Genomic DNA, 19,128 nt, shown 5'->3' with positions numbered 1-19,128 from the left:
TGGTTGTGGAGAGGATGTTTCTTATAGTGGGGGAGTCGAGGACCAGAGGACACAGATAGAGTGGATGCGGGGCAGATGTTTTCTATAGTGGGGGAGTCTAGGACCAGAGGACACAGATAGAGTGGATGTGGAGAGGATGTTTTCAATAGTGGGGGAGTCTAGGATCAGAGGACACAGATAGAGTGGATGCGGGGCAGATGTTTTCTATAGTGGGGGAGTCGAGGACCAGAGGACACAGATAGAGTGGATGTGGAGTGGATGTTTCCTATAGTGGGGGAGTCTGGGACCAGAGGACACAGATTGAGTGGATGTGGAGAGGATGTTTTCAATAGTGGAGGAGTCTGGGACCAGAGGACACAGGTAGAGTGGATGTGGAGAGGATGTTTCCTATAGTGGGGGAGTCTGGGACTAGAGGACACAGATAGAGTGGATGTGGAGAGGATGTTTCTTATAGTGGGGGAGTCTGGGACCAGAGGACACAGATAGAGTGGATGTGGAGAGGATGTTTTCAATAGTGGGGGAGTCAAGGACCAGAGGACACAGATAGAGTGGATGTGGGGCAGATGTTTTCTATAGTGGGGGAGTCTGGGACCAGAGGACACAGGTAGAGTGGATGTGGAGAGGATGTTTCTTATAGTGGGGGAGTCAAGGACCAGAGGACACAGATAGAGTGGATGTGGAGAGGATGTTTCCTATAGTGGGGGAGTCTGGGACTAGAGGACACAGATAGAGTGGATGTGGAGAGGATGTTTCTTATAGTGGGGGAGTCTGGGACCAGAGGACACAGATAGAGTGGATGTGGAGAGGATGTTTTCAATAGTGGGGGAGTCAAGGACCAGAGGACACAGATAGAGTGGATGTGGAGAGGATGTTTTCAATAGTGGGGGAGTCAAGGACCAGAGGACACAGATAGAGTGGATGCGGGGCAGATGTTTTCTATAGTGGGGGAGTCTAGGACTAGAGGACACAGATAGAGTGGATGTGGAGAGGATGTTTCCTATAGTGGGGGAGTCTAGGACCAGAGGACACAGATAGAGTGGATGTGGAGAGGATGTTTCTTATAGTGGGGGAGTCTAGGACCAGAGGGCACAGACAGAGTGGATGCGGGGCAGATGTTTTCTATAGTGGGGGAGTCTAGGACCAGAGGACACAGATAGAGTGGATGTGGAGAGGATGTTTCCTATAGTGGGGGAGTCTAGGACCAGAGGACACAGATAGAGTGGATGTGGAGAGGATGTTTTCTATAGTGGGGGAGTCAAGGACTAGAGGGCACCGCCTCAGGATAGACGGACGTTCATTTAGAACAGAAACCCAGAGGAGAGGTCTCTGTTACACAGAGGTGAGAGGACAGGGGCGGAGCAAGAGACTGGTGACAGGCAGATGGACGAGGGGAGAGTGGAAACAGTGACTGAGGCTGGGTTACCTGGATCCACCCATCACCCTACCGCCTTCCTGCCACCTTTATTTACTGCTCCTACCTGTCCTTCAGTCCACACGAGGGGTCTCGAGTGGAATCTACCGCCTTTCTGCCACCCTTATTTACTGCTCCTACCTGTCCTTCAGTCCACACGAGGGGTCTCGAGTGGAATCTACCGCCTTTCTGCCACCCTTATTTACTGCTCCTACCTGTCCTTCAGTCCACACAAGGGGTCTCGAGTGGAACCTACTGCCTTTCTGCCACCCTTATTTACTGCTCCTACCTGTCCTTCAGTCCACACGAGGGGTCTCGAGTGGAACCTACCGCCTTTCTGCCACCCTTATTTACTGCTCCTACCTGTCCTTCAGTCCACACGAGGGGTCTCGAGTGGAACCTACCGCCTTTCTGCCACCCTTATTTACTGCTCCTACCTGTCCTTCAGTCCACATGAGGGGTCTCGAGTGGAAGTGTCAGCTGTCCTTTTCCCTCCATAGACACTGTTGAGTTCCCCAGTTGCCCCCGATTCCAGCATCTGCTGTCTTATGTCAACAATTCTAAAGGCCACTTGCAGCTTCTCTTTTCAAGAAAACTAACCCAACCTGTTTAGTGTTTGGAACCCTGCATTTCAGGTTCTATCATGGCGAATCGTTTTTTGCAAAGGCTTCAGCTCCTTTAAACGTTTCCCTCAGGGTGATTGCGGAAGCTCTGAACTCGTGTGCTCTTCAGATAAACGCTTAGCTAAAACCTTTCTCTACATTTTCACGTCTCCCTTCTTGGTGATGAAATCTGATAACTTCATCTGAACCATGATCTACATGAATACCTTTAGAGATTTGCATACTCACACTCTCAGATCCCTCTGCCACCCAGTCTCATTCCAATTAATGAAATACACTCAGTGGTCACTGTGCCTGTTCATGGTCTTCTGCTGCTGTTGCCTGTCCACTTCAAGTCAAGTCAAGTTTATTATCATTTAACTATATACATGTATACCGCCAAATGAGACAATGTTTTTCCATACTAGGGTGTAGTACTCATAACACACAATAACTTAGGAAAGTAAGAAATAAATCTACAAATTAATTATGCATAGATAAACAAAATAAAGTGCATAAATTAAATATTGTAGGGTACAGAACAAATTATCTGGTGACACTTTGAATGCAGGGAGTTCAGAAGCCTAATGGCCTGAGGGAAGAAACTGTTTCCCATCCTGACCGTTCTTGTCTTTATGCATCGGAGTCTCCTGCCTGATGGTAGTAAGTCAAAGAGGATACTGGATGGACGGGTGGGATGATTGATAACACTAAGGGCCCTGCGTACACAGCACTCCTGATAAATGTCCCCGATGCATTCAGAGATGCTCTTCTGCACACCGCGGTTGAAACGCGTAGCTTTTTGAGGTGCTGTCACCTTCCTGCCAGCTTGAACCAGTCTGCCCATTCTCCTCCGATTTCGCTCATATGATGCTCACTGGATGTTTTTTGTTTCTGGCACCATTCTCCGTAAATCCAGAGACTGCTGTGTTTTAAAAACCCAAGATCAGCAATTTCTGAGATACTCAAACCACCCCATCTGGCACCAACGATCACATTCCTTCCCCATTCTGAACAACAACTGAACCCCTGCCTGATTTCATGCATTGAGCTGCTGCCATGATTGCCTGATTAGACATTTGAAATAACTAGAAGACGTACCCAATAAAGTAGCCACCTGGTGTATTTCATTATGAGTTTTAAAAGATTGGAATGTCACTAAAGATTCTAGGAAATTTCCTCAGAGGTCACCAGATATAACAGTACCTGGTGATCTCCTTTAATCTTTTCTTCTCCCGGTTCCTAGGGATTCTTGGGCATGATTGCACAAACTGGAGAAGGTTCTGGGCACCCCACACTGGGAACAAGAGAAAGCAATGGGAAATAGTGGAAGGATATTTCTCTCTCACTTCACCTGCGAGTCTGCTGGAGTCATCTATTGCATCCGGTGCTCCCGGTGCGGCCTCCTCTACATCAGTGAGACCCGACGCAGATTGGGGGACCGCTTCGTCAAGCACCTCCGCTCCGTCTGTCACAATAGACAGGACCTCCCGGTTGCCACCCACTTCAACTCTGCCTCTCATTCCCATCTAGATATGTCCATACATGGCCTCCTCTACTGCCATGATGAGGCCAAACTCAGGTTGGAGGAGCAACACCTCATCTACCGTCTGGGTAGCCTCCAGCCTGGTGGTATGAACATTGAATTCTCCAATTTCCGGTAATTCCCTCCCTCTCCCCCTTTCCTAGGTCCCTTTCTGCCTCTCTCCCCCTTCAACTTTCTGCTCCTTTACCTCTACAGTTCTTTCATGCTTATCCCCTCCCCCCTTCATCTTTCCTCTGATTGGTTCTCCACCTGGTGCCTCTAGCCCTTCCCCCTCCCCTATCTCTATTACTGGGCTTTGGCCCTCTCTTCCCCCCCATTCCTGATGAAGGGTCTCGGCCCAAAACATTGACTACTCTTTTCTCACGGATGCTGCCTGACCTGCTGAGTTCTTCTAGCCTCGTGTACGTATTCTTTGATCCAAAACATCTGCAGTTGTATTTTTGTGTTTCTCTCTCCCCCGCTTTCTCTCTATCTCTCTCTCTCTCACTCTCTCTCCTTGTCTCTGTCTCTGTTTCTGTCTCCCTTATGTTCCATCTTAGCACAATACCCCAACCGTCCACTGATGGGTCCTGTCGAACACCGCTGACCCCGGGGGTGGAAGGAGCTGGGAGTCCTGCGCAGCGGCTCGACAACTCCCTCAGTGGAAGCAGGTCCTGAGCCTTGAGGGTCTGCCCAAAGACAAGTGAAGCACCTGCCCCGATGTTCACAGTACAAACCAGAGACCTTCATTGGCACCTTGAGTTGACACAGCCACAAAGGGCACAACAGAGGTGCAATCAATTTCCATTCTTTCTTTCTATCCCTTCTTTATGATCACCCTCTTGTTCTTCCTTTCATTTTCTTTCTCTCTCCCTTTTTATTCCTTCGTCTCTTTTTTCTCACATTCTCACATTTCATGTTCTTCCTCTCTCCCTCTTATCATTCTCCCTCTTCCTCTTTCTTTTCTCTTTTGTTTTTTATTTTCTCTGTCTCGTTCCTTGGTTGTTCTCCTGCCTGCAATCTCAGAGAGTTATACAGAACCAAAACAGGCCCTGCAGCCCATCGAGCCGGTGCTGACCATCAACCACACATCCACAACTATCCCATTTTATTCTCCCTTCATTCCCCATCACCTCCCTTCAGTCTCTTAACCCTCTTCCACAAACTAGGGGCAATTTGCAGCTGAGCAATCAACCTGCACACCTTAGGGGTGTGGGATGAAACAGGGGCATCCCGGGAAAAGCAAGGCATTGGTGAGAACACATCTGGAGTATCATGAGCGGTTCTGGGCCCGTTATCTAGGAATGGATGTGCTGGCATTGGAGACGGTCCAGAGGAGGTTCACAAGGAAGATCCCAGGAATGAAAGGGTTAATGTATGAGGAGCATTTGATGGTTCTGGACCTGTACTCACTGAAATTCGGAAGGAGGGAAGTGAATCTCATTGAAACATATTGAATATTGAAAGAGCTAGGTAGAGTTGATGTGGAGAGGGAGTTTAAAGCCTCAGAATGCCAGGACATCCCTTTAGAACAGAGCTGAGGAGGAATTTCTTTAGCCAGAGGGTGGTGAATCTGCGGAATTCATTGCCACAGACAGCTGTGGGGGCCAAGTAATTGGGTATGCTTAAAGAAGCGACTGATACACGTCAAAGATTACAGGGAGAAGGCAAGATGATGGGATAATAGGTCAGCCATGATGGAATGGCATGGCAGACTTGACGGCCTGAATGGCCTAAAACATGACAGTAGGGTCACATGGTCACAATGGGGGCATGCAAATTCAGCCACAAAGTTCAGGATCGAACCAGCGTGTTGGCGAAGTTGTTACCTCAGATCTGAAGGGTTTAAATCCTTAATAAATTAACCTGAGTCCCAATCCAATATCTACCCCATACCCAACGGATAATTCGGACATTGCTGTCCATGGGATCTTGCTGACACCTTGCCATTCAAAAGGTCCCCTTTGTCTCTGCAACGCCCGTGGTCAAAGGGATGAGGAAGTTGCTATAGCAACACAGTATTTCACTGCGGTTTAGCCGTTGAGCCTTGGCAGGTAGAAGGGAAGAGCAAGGGTTTGATTGGGAGAATTGGTGGGGTTAATCTTTCGATTCTGAGTTTCCATCTCCTTGGGAGAGAAGGAGAGAAGGAGAGAGCTTACCTCATCATTCTATGCCCAACCATGCCTTACAGGCTTCAAAGTCCTGCTCGGAGCAGATGGAGTCCCAAGAGGCGTCCTCGGAGGAGTAGGTGGAGTTGGGGGAGCCAGTGGTGGAGCCCCCATCAGTCGAGGGATCCCGGTCCTGCAGGAGCACCTCCAGCTTGCGGATGTAGTCGACGGCGGAGCGCAGTGTGTCCACCTTGCTCATCCGCTTGCCTACCCCGCACTGCGGCACGTGCCGCCGCAGGTTGCTGAAGCCCAAGTTGACCAGCTTCACCCTGTTCCTCTCCCGCTCGTTGCGCCGCGAGTTTGCGCCCGCGGCCTCGGCGGGTCCCTGGCGCTGTGCCCGCCAACCATGGGTGCCGGCTCTCCCCTTCCCCCCGCCCGGGGTCGCACGCGGGTGCTCCATGCGGGCCCCCTCCCCGCACGCCACCTCCTCCTCCGCCACCGACACCACCACCTCTGCCTCCTCACCGCGCAGCAGCTCCCTGCTGAGCGCTTCCTGGATCGAGCTGTTGACTGATTCCACACCCGCCTTGAGGCCAGTCAGGGCCTGCCCAGCCCATTCAACTCTTCTCCTTCTCCTGCTCCCTCCCCGAAGCCTGACAAGCACAGGTTGATTAATCAGCAACAGTTCTCCCTTCTGTTAACCCTCGCCCTGCCGCCCCTCTCTGCCTTGCTGCTGACTGCACAGTTCCCTTTGAGTGAGTCATGAACAAGCACGCATTTCCCTGCGAGGTTCAACGTAGCCATGATGAAACGTGAAGACAGAAGCGGGTGAATTTATTATGGGGAACAAGGAAATGGCAGATGAGTTGAACAGGTACTTTGGATCTGTCTTCACTAGGGAAGACACAAACAATCTCCCAGATGTAATAGTGGCCAAAGGAACTAGGGTAAAGGATGAACTGAAGGAAATTTCCATTAGGCAAGAAATGGTGTTGGATAGACTGTTGAGTCTGAAGGCTGATAAGTCCCCGGGACCTGATGGTCTGCATCCCAGGGTACTTAAAGAGGTGGCTCTAGAATTTGTGGACACATTGGTAATCATTTTCCAATGTTCTATAGATTCAGGAACAGTTCCTGCTGATTGGAAGGTGGCTAATGTTGTCCCACTTTTCAAGAAAGGAGGGAGAGAGAAAACAGGGAATTATAGACCGGTAAGCCTGATGTCAGTGGTGGGAAAGATGCTGGAGTCAATTATAAAAGAGGAAATTATGACACATTTGGATAGCAGTAGAAGGATCAGTCCGAGTCAGCATGGATTTATGAAGGGAAAATCTTGCTTGACTAATCTTCTGGAGTTTTTTGAGGATGTAACTATGAAAATGGACAAGGGAGAGCCAGTGGACTTCCAGAAAGCTTTTGATAAAGTCCCACATAGGAGATTAGTGGGCAAAATTAGGGCACATGGTATTGGAGGCAGAGTACTGACATGGATCGAAAATTGGCTGGCTGACAGGAAACAAAGAGTAGTGATTAATGGGTTCCTTTCGGAATGGCAGGCTGTGACCAGTGGGGTACCGCAAGGTTCGGTGCTGGGACTGCAGCTGTTTATAATATACATTAATGATTTAGATGAAGGGATTAAAAGTAACATTAGCAAATTTGCAGATGATACAAAGCTGGGTGGCAGTGTGAAATGTCAGGAGGATGTTATGAGAATGCAGGGTGACTTGGACAGGTTGGGTGAGTGGGCAAATGTATGGCAGATGCAGTTTGATGTGGATAAATGTGAGGTTATCCACTTTGGTGGCAAGAACAGGAAGGCAGATTACTATCTAAATGGAGTCAAGTTAGGAAAAGGGGAAGTACGATGAGATCTAGGTGTTCTTGTACATCACTCAATGAAAGCAAGCATGCAGGTACAGCAGGCAGTGAAGAAAGCTAATGGCATGCTGGCTTTTATAACAAGAGGAATTGAGTCTAGGAGTAAAGAGGTCCTTCTGCAGTTGTACAGGGCCCTGGTGAGACACCACCTGGAGTTACTGTGTGCAGTTTTGGTCTCCAAATTTGAGGAAGGACATTCTTGCTATTGAGGGAGTGCAGCGTAGGTTCACAAGGTTAATTCCCGGAATGGTGGGACTGTCATATGTTGAAAGATTGGAGCGACTGGGCTTGTATACACTGGAATTTAGAAGGATGAGAGGGGATCTGATTGAAACATATAAGATCATTAAGGGATTGGACACACTGGAGGCAGGAAGCATGTTCCCACTGATGGGTGAGTCCAGAACTAGAGGCCACAGTTTAAGAATAAGGGGTAGGCCATTTAGAACTGAGATGTGGAAAAACTTTTTCACCCAGAGAGTGGTGGATATGTGGAATGCTCTGCCCCAGAAGGCAGTGGAGGCCAAGTTTCTGGATGCATTCAAGAGAGAGTTAGATAGAGCTCTTATAGATAGCGGGGTCAAGGGATATGGGGAGAGGGCAGGAACGGGGTACTGATTGCATATGATCAGCCATGATCACAGTGAATGGTGGTGCTGGCTAGAAGGGCCGAAGGGCCTACTCCTGCAACTACTGTCTATTGTTTATTGTCTATTATTGAAATGCATCTGAACCTGACTCTCACGAGCAGCAGTAGAGGGGTCAGTTCAGTCCACACTCTGCACACAAGCAATTGTTCAACTATTGTCACATGCAGAGGCAAAATATTTGTTTTGTATTCTGTTTGCACAGACCACATCAAGACACTGAGGTAGTACAAGGGGAAATCAGTAACAGAAGATAGAATATAGGGTCTCGGCCTGAAACGTCGACCGTTTACTCTTTTCCACAGATGCTGCCTGGCCTGCTGAGTTCCTCCAGTGTGTGTTGGTTGGAGGGAATGTAAAATTTAGTAAGACCATAAGACCATTAAGTATGGGAGCAGAAGTAGGCCATTTGACCCATTGAGTCTGCTCCACCATTCAGTCATGGGCTGATCCAATTCATCCAGTCATCCCCACTCCCCTGCTTTCTCCCCACACCCTTTGATGCCCTGGCTAATCAACAACCTATCTATCTGCAAGAACCTATCTAATAGTGTTACGATTACAGTTACTGAGAGCATGCAGTGCAGGTAGGTGATAAGGTTTGAGGATCATGACGAGGTAAATTCTGAGAAGGATTATCTTTAATGTACAAGAATCCATTCAAGACCTCCAAGAGGACCACAACCTTCTTGTAGGGTTTGGAGGTTTGCGTGCCTCAATGACCCGGATAGCGATGTTGGCTGGAGTCGGGGCTTTATGCTTTGGCTCTTGGTAGGGTCACCCATGCCAAACAGGTCAAAGGGTAGAGGCCAGACTAAGAGTGGTCCAGCATTCCTCCAGATACGGGAATTTTGTTCAGGGCCAGCGACCCTGACTGGTCAAACAAAAACTGTTAAGGAAGCAGTGATGGTATTCCTGAGTCTCCACCCGGAACTTGCGTGACTGACAGTAGTGAAAACCGAGAGACTGACGTGATGAAAGAAGCTCTGAACTCCGCCAGAGAGGGAGGACCTTTCTGGGTGTCCTAAACGTTGGTGGCATAATGGTCAGTAGGTCCATTCTGAGGTGTATAACAGTGGCACAGAAGCTGTCCTAGAACTTGGTGATACACATAGTCAAGCTTTCGTGTTTCTATATGGTGGGAGGGGGGAAGCAGAGGGAATGTCCGGGTTGGAAAATAGCTGCTGTGCCGGGGTAGTGAGAAGTTCGTGGAGGGGAGACTGGTTTCCGTGATGTGCTGAGCTGTTCCCAAAACACTCTGCAATTTCTTACAGTCTTGGGCAAAGCTGCTGCCATATTCTGCGATGGATCTGGGGAGACACGAGAGGTTCTGTAGAAGGCTGTTTTCTATGCTGGGTGGTGAGGACCTGCGATATCTCCGCAGCTTTCTGTGGGAGTGTGGTGTGTACGTGAAATAAGCTGTTGTGTACGTGGTGACGAGTCAGAACCAGGTTTAATATCACCGGCGTGTGTTGTGAAATTTGCAGCAGCCGTACGATGCAATAGACAATAAAACTGAATTACAGTGAGTATATACAGTATACATTAATAGATAAATAAAATAAATTAAACAAAAATAGAAATAAAGAAGTAGTGAAGTAGTGTTCGTGGGTTCAATGTCCATTCAGAAATCGGATGGCAGAGGGGAAGAAGCTGTTCCTGAAATATTGAGTGTGGGTCTTCAGGCTCCTGTACCCCCTCCTTAAAGTAGCACTGAGAAGAGGGCATGTCCTGGGTGATGGGGCTCCTTGAAGATGTCTTGGGTACCACAGAGGCTATATTTTGTATTTATTAATTTACAGGATGTGGATTTCACCAGCTAAGCCTACATTTATAGGCCAGGTGGCGGGATTCCCCCCCCCCCCCCAAAGGACATTACGACAATCGACATGGTTTCATGTTAGTCAGGCATTTTTTATATTGAATTCAAATTTACCCACCTGCCATGGTGGGATTTGAACTCACGTCGGCAGCATATAACCGTCTCTCTGGATTACTGATCCAATGGTGATTAACATGACGCCACATCTCCCTAGTACCCATGATGGAGCTGGGTGACCGAGTTTACAACTCTCTGCAGCTATTTCGATCCTGTGTAGTAGCCGCCACTGCGTGCCCCCTCCCCCCGTACCAGACGGTGATGCAGCCAGTTAGAATGCTCTCCGTGTCACATCTGTAGGAATTTGTGAGTGCCTTTGGTGTCAGACCAAATCTCCTCAAACCCCTAATGAAATATAGCTATAGTCATGCATCAAGATGTTGAGCCCTGATTAGATCCTCAGAGATATTGAGACCCAGGAACATGAAATTGTTCACTCTCTCCGCTTCCGATCCCCCTATGAGGTCTGGTATGTGTTCCCCTGTCTTACCCTTCCTGAAGTCCATAATCAGTTCTTTGGTCTTACTGACAATGAGTGCAAGACTGTTGCTGTGACACCACTCAACTAGCTGGTATATCTTGATCCTGTATGCCCTCTCGTCACCGTCTGACATTCTGCCAACAATAGTTGTGTCATCAGCAAACTTACGGACAGCATTTGAGCTGCACTTGGCCACACAGTCGTGGGTGGATGCAAGTTCAATTGTAACAAATGAAAATCGAAGAAACCACAAATGCTGGCAACCTGCTACTCTCTCCACAGATGCTGTATGACCTGCTGAACGTTTCTTTTAGTTGAGCATCAAAGCAGACTTATTTTTATATACCTTATTTAGTTAAAGATACAGTGCAAAATAGATCCTTCCTATCCAACGAGCTGTCCCGCCCAGCCCAATTCCAGGGTTTATTATCACTGATGTATGTCGAGAGATTTCTTACATGTGGCAGTGGTACTGTGGAAGATATAAAGAAAGTGACTATAAAAATGTTTTTAAAAATTGTTCAAAAAGAGAGGTTCAGGATGAAGCTACATTGAGTGTATGCCTTCAGGCTCCTGTACCTCCTCCCTGATAGTAGCATTATATGCAAACATACAAGATCCTGAGGGCGTAACACAGGGTAGATGTCAAGATATTTCCGCAAGTTGGAGAGACTTGCAATTATAAGATTAAGAGGTACTAATATAAACTAAAATGCATGGGAGCTTCTTCTTGCAAAGAATGAGGGATCTCTGGAATTTTTCATCCTACAGCAGGGTAGAGCAAGACTTTGCCCACCAACCCAATTTTAGGTGTCGCCCTCCCCCTCTGTCCCTTTTCTCCCTCCCCCGATCTACTCCAGTCCTCTTACACTCTGCACTCAGCCACCACTGCCCTGTTTCTTTCCCCTCCTCCATTACTATCTGCCCCTCACCCACAAACCCCTCCCACTGGGTCACCTCCCCCTACTCTTTGCAGCTGCCCACTATCCCTCTGAGCCAGGGGTCCCCAACCTTTTTTATACCATGGAGAGCAGTATGACTAAGCAAAGAGTGCGTGGAGCAATTCCTTCAAAACTCTTCTAGCCACCCAAAGGAAAATGGAGGACTACGTGGGGAAAAACAGTCGGATTAATCTTGAATTGGCACAACATCATGGTTTGATGTCACAGTCAAAGTTCATATTACTTACTTACTCCCTGAAAACCCACTGGCATCTTGGGCAGCAACGAAGGTCCTCCTTCTCTGTCTGTATCGAAGGATTCTTCGTTGTTATTTCTGTAGCAGTTTTGTTTGACCAGTCAGCTGAACCATCGAACCTGGAGGACCAGTGAATCTGTCTCAGTCTGGCCTCTACCCTTTGACCTGTCATGGCGTGTCTACCAAGATCCAAAGCACAAAGCCCTGACTCCAGCCAACACAGATCTCCGAGTCATTGCCTCCAAACCCTACGACAAGGTTGTGGTCTGCTTGCAGGAAAGTACCTATCTGACACCATATACTATTTCGAGATGCATCTTCTTGCAGGCATTTACAAGAAAATAAAGGAATACAATCGAGTTAATGAAAAACTATACATAAACAAAGACAGACAAGCAACCAATGTGCAAAAGAAGAAAAATCGTGCAAATAATTAAAAATAAATAATATTGAGAACATGACCTGTTGAATCCTTGAAAGGAGTCTACAGGCCATGGAATCAGGTCAGAGTTGGGGTGAGTGAAGTTATTGACTCCCAGTTCAGGAGCCTGATGGTTCCTGGGGTAATAACTGCTCCTGAACCTCCTGCCCCCACCGTAGCATGTTCTATGTACCTGCCTAAATGTTTCTGAAATACTGTTATTGTACCCACCTCTACAGCTTCCCCAACAGCTCATTCTATATACCCGTCACCCTCCGTGTGAAAAAGTTGCCCCTAAGGACCTTTTAGATCTCTCCCCTCTCACCTTAAACTTGACTGAGATTTTCGAGGAGGTGACAAAGGTGATGATTGGAAGAAAAGGTGAGGACATTGAGGAACTGTGTAGTTTAATAAGGTGTTTGACAAGGTCCTTTGTTGTAGAAACAAAGAAAATAGGTGCAGGAGTAGGCCATTCAGCCCTTCGAGCCTGTACTGCCATTTAGTATGATCATGGCTGATCATCCAACTCAGAACCCTGTACCTGCTTTCTCTCCATACCCCCTGATCCCTTTAGCCACAAGGGCCATATCTAACTTCCTCTTAAATATAGTCAATGAACTGGCCTCAACTGTTTCCTGTGGCAGAGAATTCCACAGATTCACCACTCTCTGTGTGAAGAAGTTTTTCCTCATCTCAGTCCTAAAAGGCTTCCCCTTTATCCTTAAACTGTGACCCCTCATTCTGGACTTCCCCAACATCGGAAATAATTTTCCTGCATCTAGCCTGTCCAATCCCTTTAGAATTTTATACGTTTCAATAAGATCCCCCCTCAATCTTCTAAATTCCAGCGAGTATAAGCCTAGTCGATCCAGTCTTTCTTCATATGAAAGTCCTGCCATCCCAGGAATCAATCTGGTGAACCTTCTCTGTACTCCCTCTATGGCAAGAATGTCTTTCCTCAGATTAGGGGACCAAAACTGCACACAATATTCTAGGTGCGATGTCACCAAGGCCTTGTACAACTGCAGTAGAACCTCCCTGCTCCTGTATTCAAATCCTTTTGCTATGAATGCCAACATACCATTTGCCTTTTTCACTGGCTGCTGTAACTGCATGCCCACCTTCAATGACTGGTGTACAAAGACACCCAGGTCTCGTTGCATCTCCCCTTTTCCTAATCAGCCACCGTTCAGATAATAATTTGTTTTCCTGTTCTTGCAACCAAAGTGGATAACCTCACATTTATCCACATTAAATTGCAACTGCCATGAATTTGCCCACTCACCTAACCTATCCACGTCACCCTGCATCCTCCTCACAGCTAACACCACTGCCCAGCTTTGTGTCATATGACTCATCCAGAAGATTAAGGTGTTTGGGGTCCACAGTGACTTGGCTGAATGGATTCAAAATCCAACCTCCCTTATTTGGCTCCTTGCTGCATTTCCCTTTCCTCACGGTTTCCATTGCCAAAAGCGCATTGTTGGCTCCACCTACCACCTCCCAGCCTCTGTCACCAGTCTCATTCTCCCCACATCCGTTTGCCCATCACCCTTCCTCCAGCGGAACCACACAGCGGGAGCGATTCGCCTAACGCTTTAGCAAGGCCAGGGACCCGGGTTCAATTCCGCTGCTGTCTGTAAGAAGTCTGAATGTTCTCCCCTTGACTGTCTCCTCTGGTTTCCCCCCTCATTTAAAAGACGGGCAGGTTAGGAGGTTAATTGGTCACATGGGTGCAATTGGACACCACCGGCTCATTGAGCTGGAAGGACCTGTTACCGTGCTGTATCTCTAAACGGATAAATTGCTTGCTATCTCGGACACCACCCCTTCCCCCTACCTCTTTCTGCTGGCTGGCTCCCCTCTATCTTGTCTATCCAGTGGACAAAGGGTCCCAAAATATCACCCCGGACGAGTTTTTTCTCAGAATATTTTTGTTTATGATAGACAGCTTGGAAGTGAACACAAATATAATTCCGGACTACTTATATCATGTAGGAATTTGGAGAAATAAGAAATTAAATTTTACTGAATATAATTAACTTTTATTGAAAATAACTTTTATTGAATATAGTGCATTTAATTGCATATATTAATTAAATATAATTATTTGATGGATTCCAGTTGCCCCGATAACATTTCTCCGTGACCCTAGTGTCCCAGTGAAACCTTTCACCGTGCTCGTCATTGACAGCGCCAAGATTTGCAGGGAAGAAGTCTAAATGGGAATGCAGAAAATGAATCTTTAGTGACACGTTGCACTTCATGGTTTTGTATGCTTGAAGCACGTTGTCATAGTTGCATGTAGTTTGGTGCTCTGCAGTTGCCAAGAAAATTTTCGGCAACATGCCCTTGTACGATTTTCTCCATTCTCACTAGAAGTTCTTCGAATTGCCTGTCATTGGTGACCTGTTTGGTTAACAAAAATGCCTTTGTTAATCTTGGCATCAGTTACTCCGACTTGAATTATGAATTGAGATAAATGTAAAAGATTTTAAAAGATGGTGCATGATAGGGAAATTTCATGATGGGTCTCATGATCAGCAGGCCGAAGCTCGTCAGAGACACCCGGAAGTATTCAGGAAGCTATATCAGTGGCATTTGTCCATTTTGCTGGCGTGCTGGGCTCATCCTGGTCAAGGCCTGGGCCCACCGCTCAGACACATGGACCGAGGCACGACGAAGCGCAGCTGACACCCGGTGGTCAGCAGAGGGAGTGCGGCAGCAATCATACATCAAAGGTTTTAAGTAAACTTATTATCAAAGTAAATTTACATCACCATATACTATCCTGAGATTTATTTTCTTGGAGGCATTCACAGTAGGACAAAGAAAAGCAACAGAATTAATGGAAAACTACACAAAGACTGACAAGCTGCCAATGTGCAATGTGTGGGCTTGTTATCATGTTGGATCTCTAACAGAAAGAAAGACCAACCTTTGTAGGAAAAGCTGCCTCTCAGGTTAAGTCATAGAGTTACACAGCAAGGAACCAGGCCCTTCAGCCCAACTTGTCTCTGCTGACCAAGATTTCTCTCCAAGCTAGTACAGTATTTGGCATACACCTCTCTAAACCATTTTAGAATCAGAATCAGGGTTATTATCATTGGCATGTGATGTGAAATTTGTTAACTTAGCAGCAGCTGTTCAATGCAATACATAATATAGAAGAGAAAAAATAATAAATAAAATAATAATAAATAAGTAACTCAATTAAGTTTATTGAATAGAACAAAAAAGTGTGCAAAAACAGAAATACCATATATTTTTTTTAAAAAGTGAGGTAGTGTCCAAAGATTCAATGTCTATCTTGGAATGGGATGGCAGAGGGGAAGAAGCTGTTCCTGAATCGCTGGGTGTGTGCCGTCAGGCTCCTGTCCCTCCTACCTGATGGTAACAGTGAGATAAGGTATGCCCTGGGTGTTGGAGGTCCTTAATAATGGACGCTAACTTTCTCAGACACCGCTCCTTGAAGATGTCTTGGGTATTTTGTAGGTTAGTACCCAAGATGGAGCTGAGTAGATTTACAACCCTCTGCAGCTTCTTTCAGTCCTGTGCAGTACCCCCTCCATACCAGACAGTGATGCAGCCTGTCAGACTGCTCTCCACAGTACATCTATAGAAGTTTTTGAGTGTACATGTTGACGTGCCAAATCACTTCAAACTCCTAATAAAGTGTAGCCGCTGTCTTGCCTTCTTTATAACTACATCAGTATGTTGGGACCAGTTTAGATCCTCAAAGATCTTGACACCCAGGAACTTGAAGCTGCTCACTCTCTCCACTTCTGATCCCTCTATGAGGATTGGTGTGTGTTCCTTCGTCTTACCCTTCCTGAAGTCCACAATCAGCTCTGTCGTCTTACTGACGAGTGCCAGGTTGTTGCTGTGGCACCACTCCACTAGTTGGCATATTTCACTCCTGTAGGCCCTCTCATCACCACCTGAGATTCTAACAACAATGGTTGTATTGTCAGCAAATTGGATACTTGAGCTATGCCGAGTCGCACAGTCATGTGTATACAGAGAGTAGAGCAGTGGGCTAAGCACACACCCCTGAGGTGCACCAGTGTTGATTGTCAGCGAGGAGGATATGTTATCACCAATCCGCACAGATCTATGTATCTGTTTAAATGTTTAAAAACATCCCAGTTGTACTCACCTCTACAGTTTCCTCTGGCATGTCGTTCCAGAGGGGTGTCTTCGTGGAAGTAGGTACAGGGATAAGTTTTTACACAAGGGTGGTGAGTGTGTGGGATGGGCTGTCGGCGACGGTGGTGGAGGCGGATACGATAGAGTCTTTTAAGAGACTCCTGGGCTCAGAAAAATAGCGGGCTATGGGTAACCCTGGGTAATTTCTAAGGTAAGGACATGTTCGGCACAGTTTGCTGTAGGTTTTCTATGTTTCTATGTGTCAGCTGACCCAGCTTCAGTAAGGAGTTCCCACCACTGTCAGTAAGGCATTGTACATCTTCCCCATGACTGCATGGGTTTCCTCCCACCCACAGCTCCAGTTTCCACCCACATTCCAAAGTCGTACCGGTCAGTAGGTTAATTGGTTAATTGGAGTAACTGGGCAACGTGGAACCTTTGGTCCGGAAGGGCCTGTTACCGTGTCTATTTCTAAATCGGATATCCAGGATCCTCTCTGTGAAGAAGTTGCCCTTCAGATCCACTTTCAAATCTTTCCCATCGCACCTTCTTTATGTCCACAACCACTGGCTCTGTTGTGGGGTCTTCACGGCCTCGCAGGCGGGCAGCGCAGCACGTTCTGCAATCGCGCTCGTGAATAGGAACGTTCCAGCTAATTACTGTCTTATTATGGTGGGAAATCCCTCCTTTTCGTTTTAGTCCCATCGACGCTCGACCAAAAGCACAGCAACATTTACACTCCCTGCTTACCCTTGTCCTTGCCCAGGAAAGAGGACTATCGTTTTGATTGATAGGAGTGGCGTTCGTTCAGTATTTAGATATTGCATTCAGCTGCAGTTTTCAGATTCACATTCAGTTTATTGTCATTCAGAAACCACAAATGCAATGCAGTTAAAAAATGAGACAACGTTCCTCCAGAATGATATCACAAAAGCATATGACAAAACAGACTACACTAGTTAAAGTTTTGGCTTTAACTTACAGTTTGAGAGATTTAGTTAACAGCCCCGTCGTTAGTTACTGCCTGTTAAACAGCTGGCATTTAGGACAGTAATAAAGAATGGCCCTGTTGGCCTCGTGTTTATTGTTTTCCTTTCCCTTTAAGTTTAGCAACAGTTCTCATTAAGGTCAGTGAACAGTCAACCTGCTTCAGTACCCACCTCCCTCTCTCTCTCTCTCTCTCCGCTCTTGGGCCATATCCAAATGCTCTGACAACATGAGTTGGGAATTCACCCTTATATAGTGCTGCCAGCTGTCAACAACACCGTCAAAATCTGACGTATGAATGATTGTCTTTGATAGTTAACACTGTCCAAGCAGGGAGGGATTCATGAAAGTAGGACCTTCAGCCCATCTACTCTGTGCTGACCCTCAACCACCCACTTCATTCTCCCCCGCACTCTTGTCAATTCGCCCCTGGATTCTGCCACTCATCCACTGACTCAGAGAGCTTCCCTGCTGAATGACTCTTTCATCAGTTCCCTTACAGTTAGTTCCCAGTCACTGGGAGATTGGTTCGTATCTGTTCCCCACCATGGTCTGGGTCAGTCCTAGTGAAATCATCCTGTCTAAGGGTGAATATTAAAAGTAGCAAGTTTTGCTGATGATACCAAGGTTGGTGGAGTTGTGGATGGTGTAGAAGGTTGGCAAAGAATACATAATGATATAGATTAGTTGCAGATATGGGCAAAGAAATGGCAGATGCAGTTTAACCCAGTATTGTACCTTGGAAGGACAATTGCAAGGAGACAATACACTATTAATTGCAAAATCCTTAACAGTGTTGCTGAGCAGAGAGATCTTGGGATCCAAGTTCATATCTCCTGGAAAGTGGCTACACAGGTCGATAGGGTGGTTAAGATCCCTTATGGAATGCTTGCTCTTATTAGTCGAGGCTTTGGGTTCAAAAGCCAAGAGGTTCTGTTGCAACTGTGTAGGCCCCATCTGGAGTATTGCGTACAGTTCTGGTGAGGACGTGGAGGCTCTGGAGAGGTTTACCAGGACGCTGCCTGGTTCAGAGGGCGTGTGCTGTCACTGGAGGCTGGACAGATTTCTCTGAAGCAGCAGAGGCTGAGGGGAGATCTGATAGAGGTTTATAAGATTATGAGAGGCAGAGATGGAGTGGATAGACTATCGGTTTCCCAGGTTAGAGATGTCTAATACCAGAGGGTAAGTTCGAGGAGGATGTGAGGGGTAAGTTTTTCACTCAGAGTGGTGGATGCCTGGTATGGTGGTGGAGGCAAATACATTAGAGGTTTGTAAGAGATGTTTAGATAGGCCCATGAGGAAGATGGAGGGATTTGAACATTGTGTAGGAAGGAGGGATTAGTTTTTGGGTTCTCTTGATTTAGCAAGTTTGGTACAATATTGTGGGCCGAAGGGCCTGTCCTTGCACTGTACTCTTCTACGCTCTTTGCTCTATGTCCCATGCTGAAATGAAATAAATCCCAGTGTGAATAAATTCTCAACCCAGAGGGGGTGGGAATGTGGAGCCTCCTCCCACGGGAGAAGGAAAGGGGACTGTTGGAATAAGATGGGAAGTGGCTCATGTGGAGCAGATATCCTGGAACAGATGGGCTGAATGGCTTGTTGAGGGGGGGCATCGAAGGTAGATCCTGTGCCAGTTGCCAGCAGTGACGTCTGATCACAGCCAGCGTCCCCTCCTCTGTGTGAATGCAAATGCGAGCCATGTGCACATGTACATATGCACACAGACCGTATATACATGTAATACCCACATATTCAAACACATGCATATGTGTGCCTGCACACACACACACACACACACACACATAAATACACACGCTTTTGCACACACACACAAATA

The sequence above is a fragment of the Hypanus sabinus genome, chromosome 29 (assembly GCF_030144855.1).
Source record: "Hypanus sabinus isolate sHypSab1 chromosome 29, sHypSab1.hap1, whole genome shotgun sequence".
Classification (NCBI taxonomy): domain Eukaryota; kingdom Metazoa; phylum Chordata; class Chondrichthyes; order Myliobatiformes; family Dasyatidae; genus Hypanus; species Hypanus sabinus.
This window is presented reverse-complemented; position numbering follows the sequence as displayed.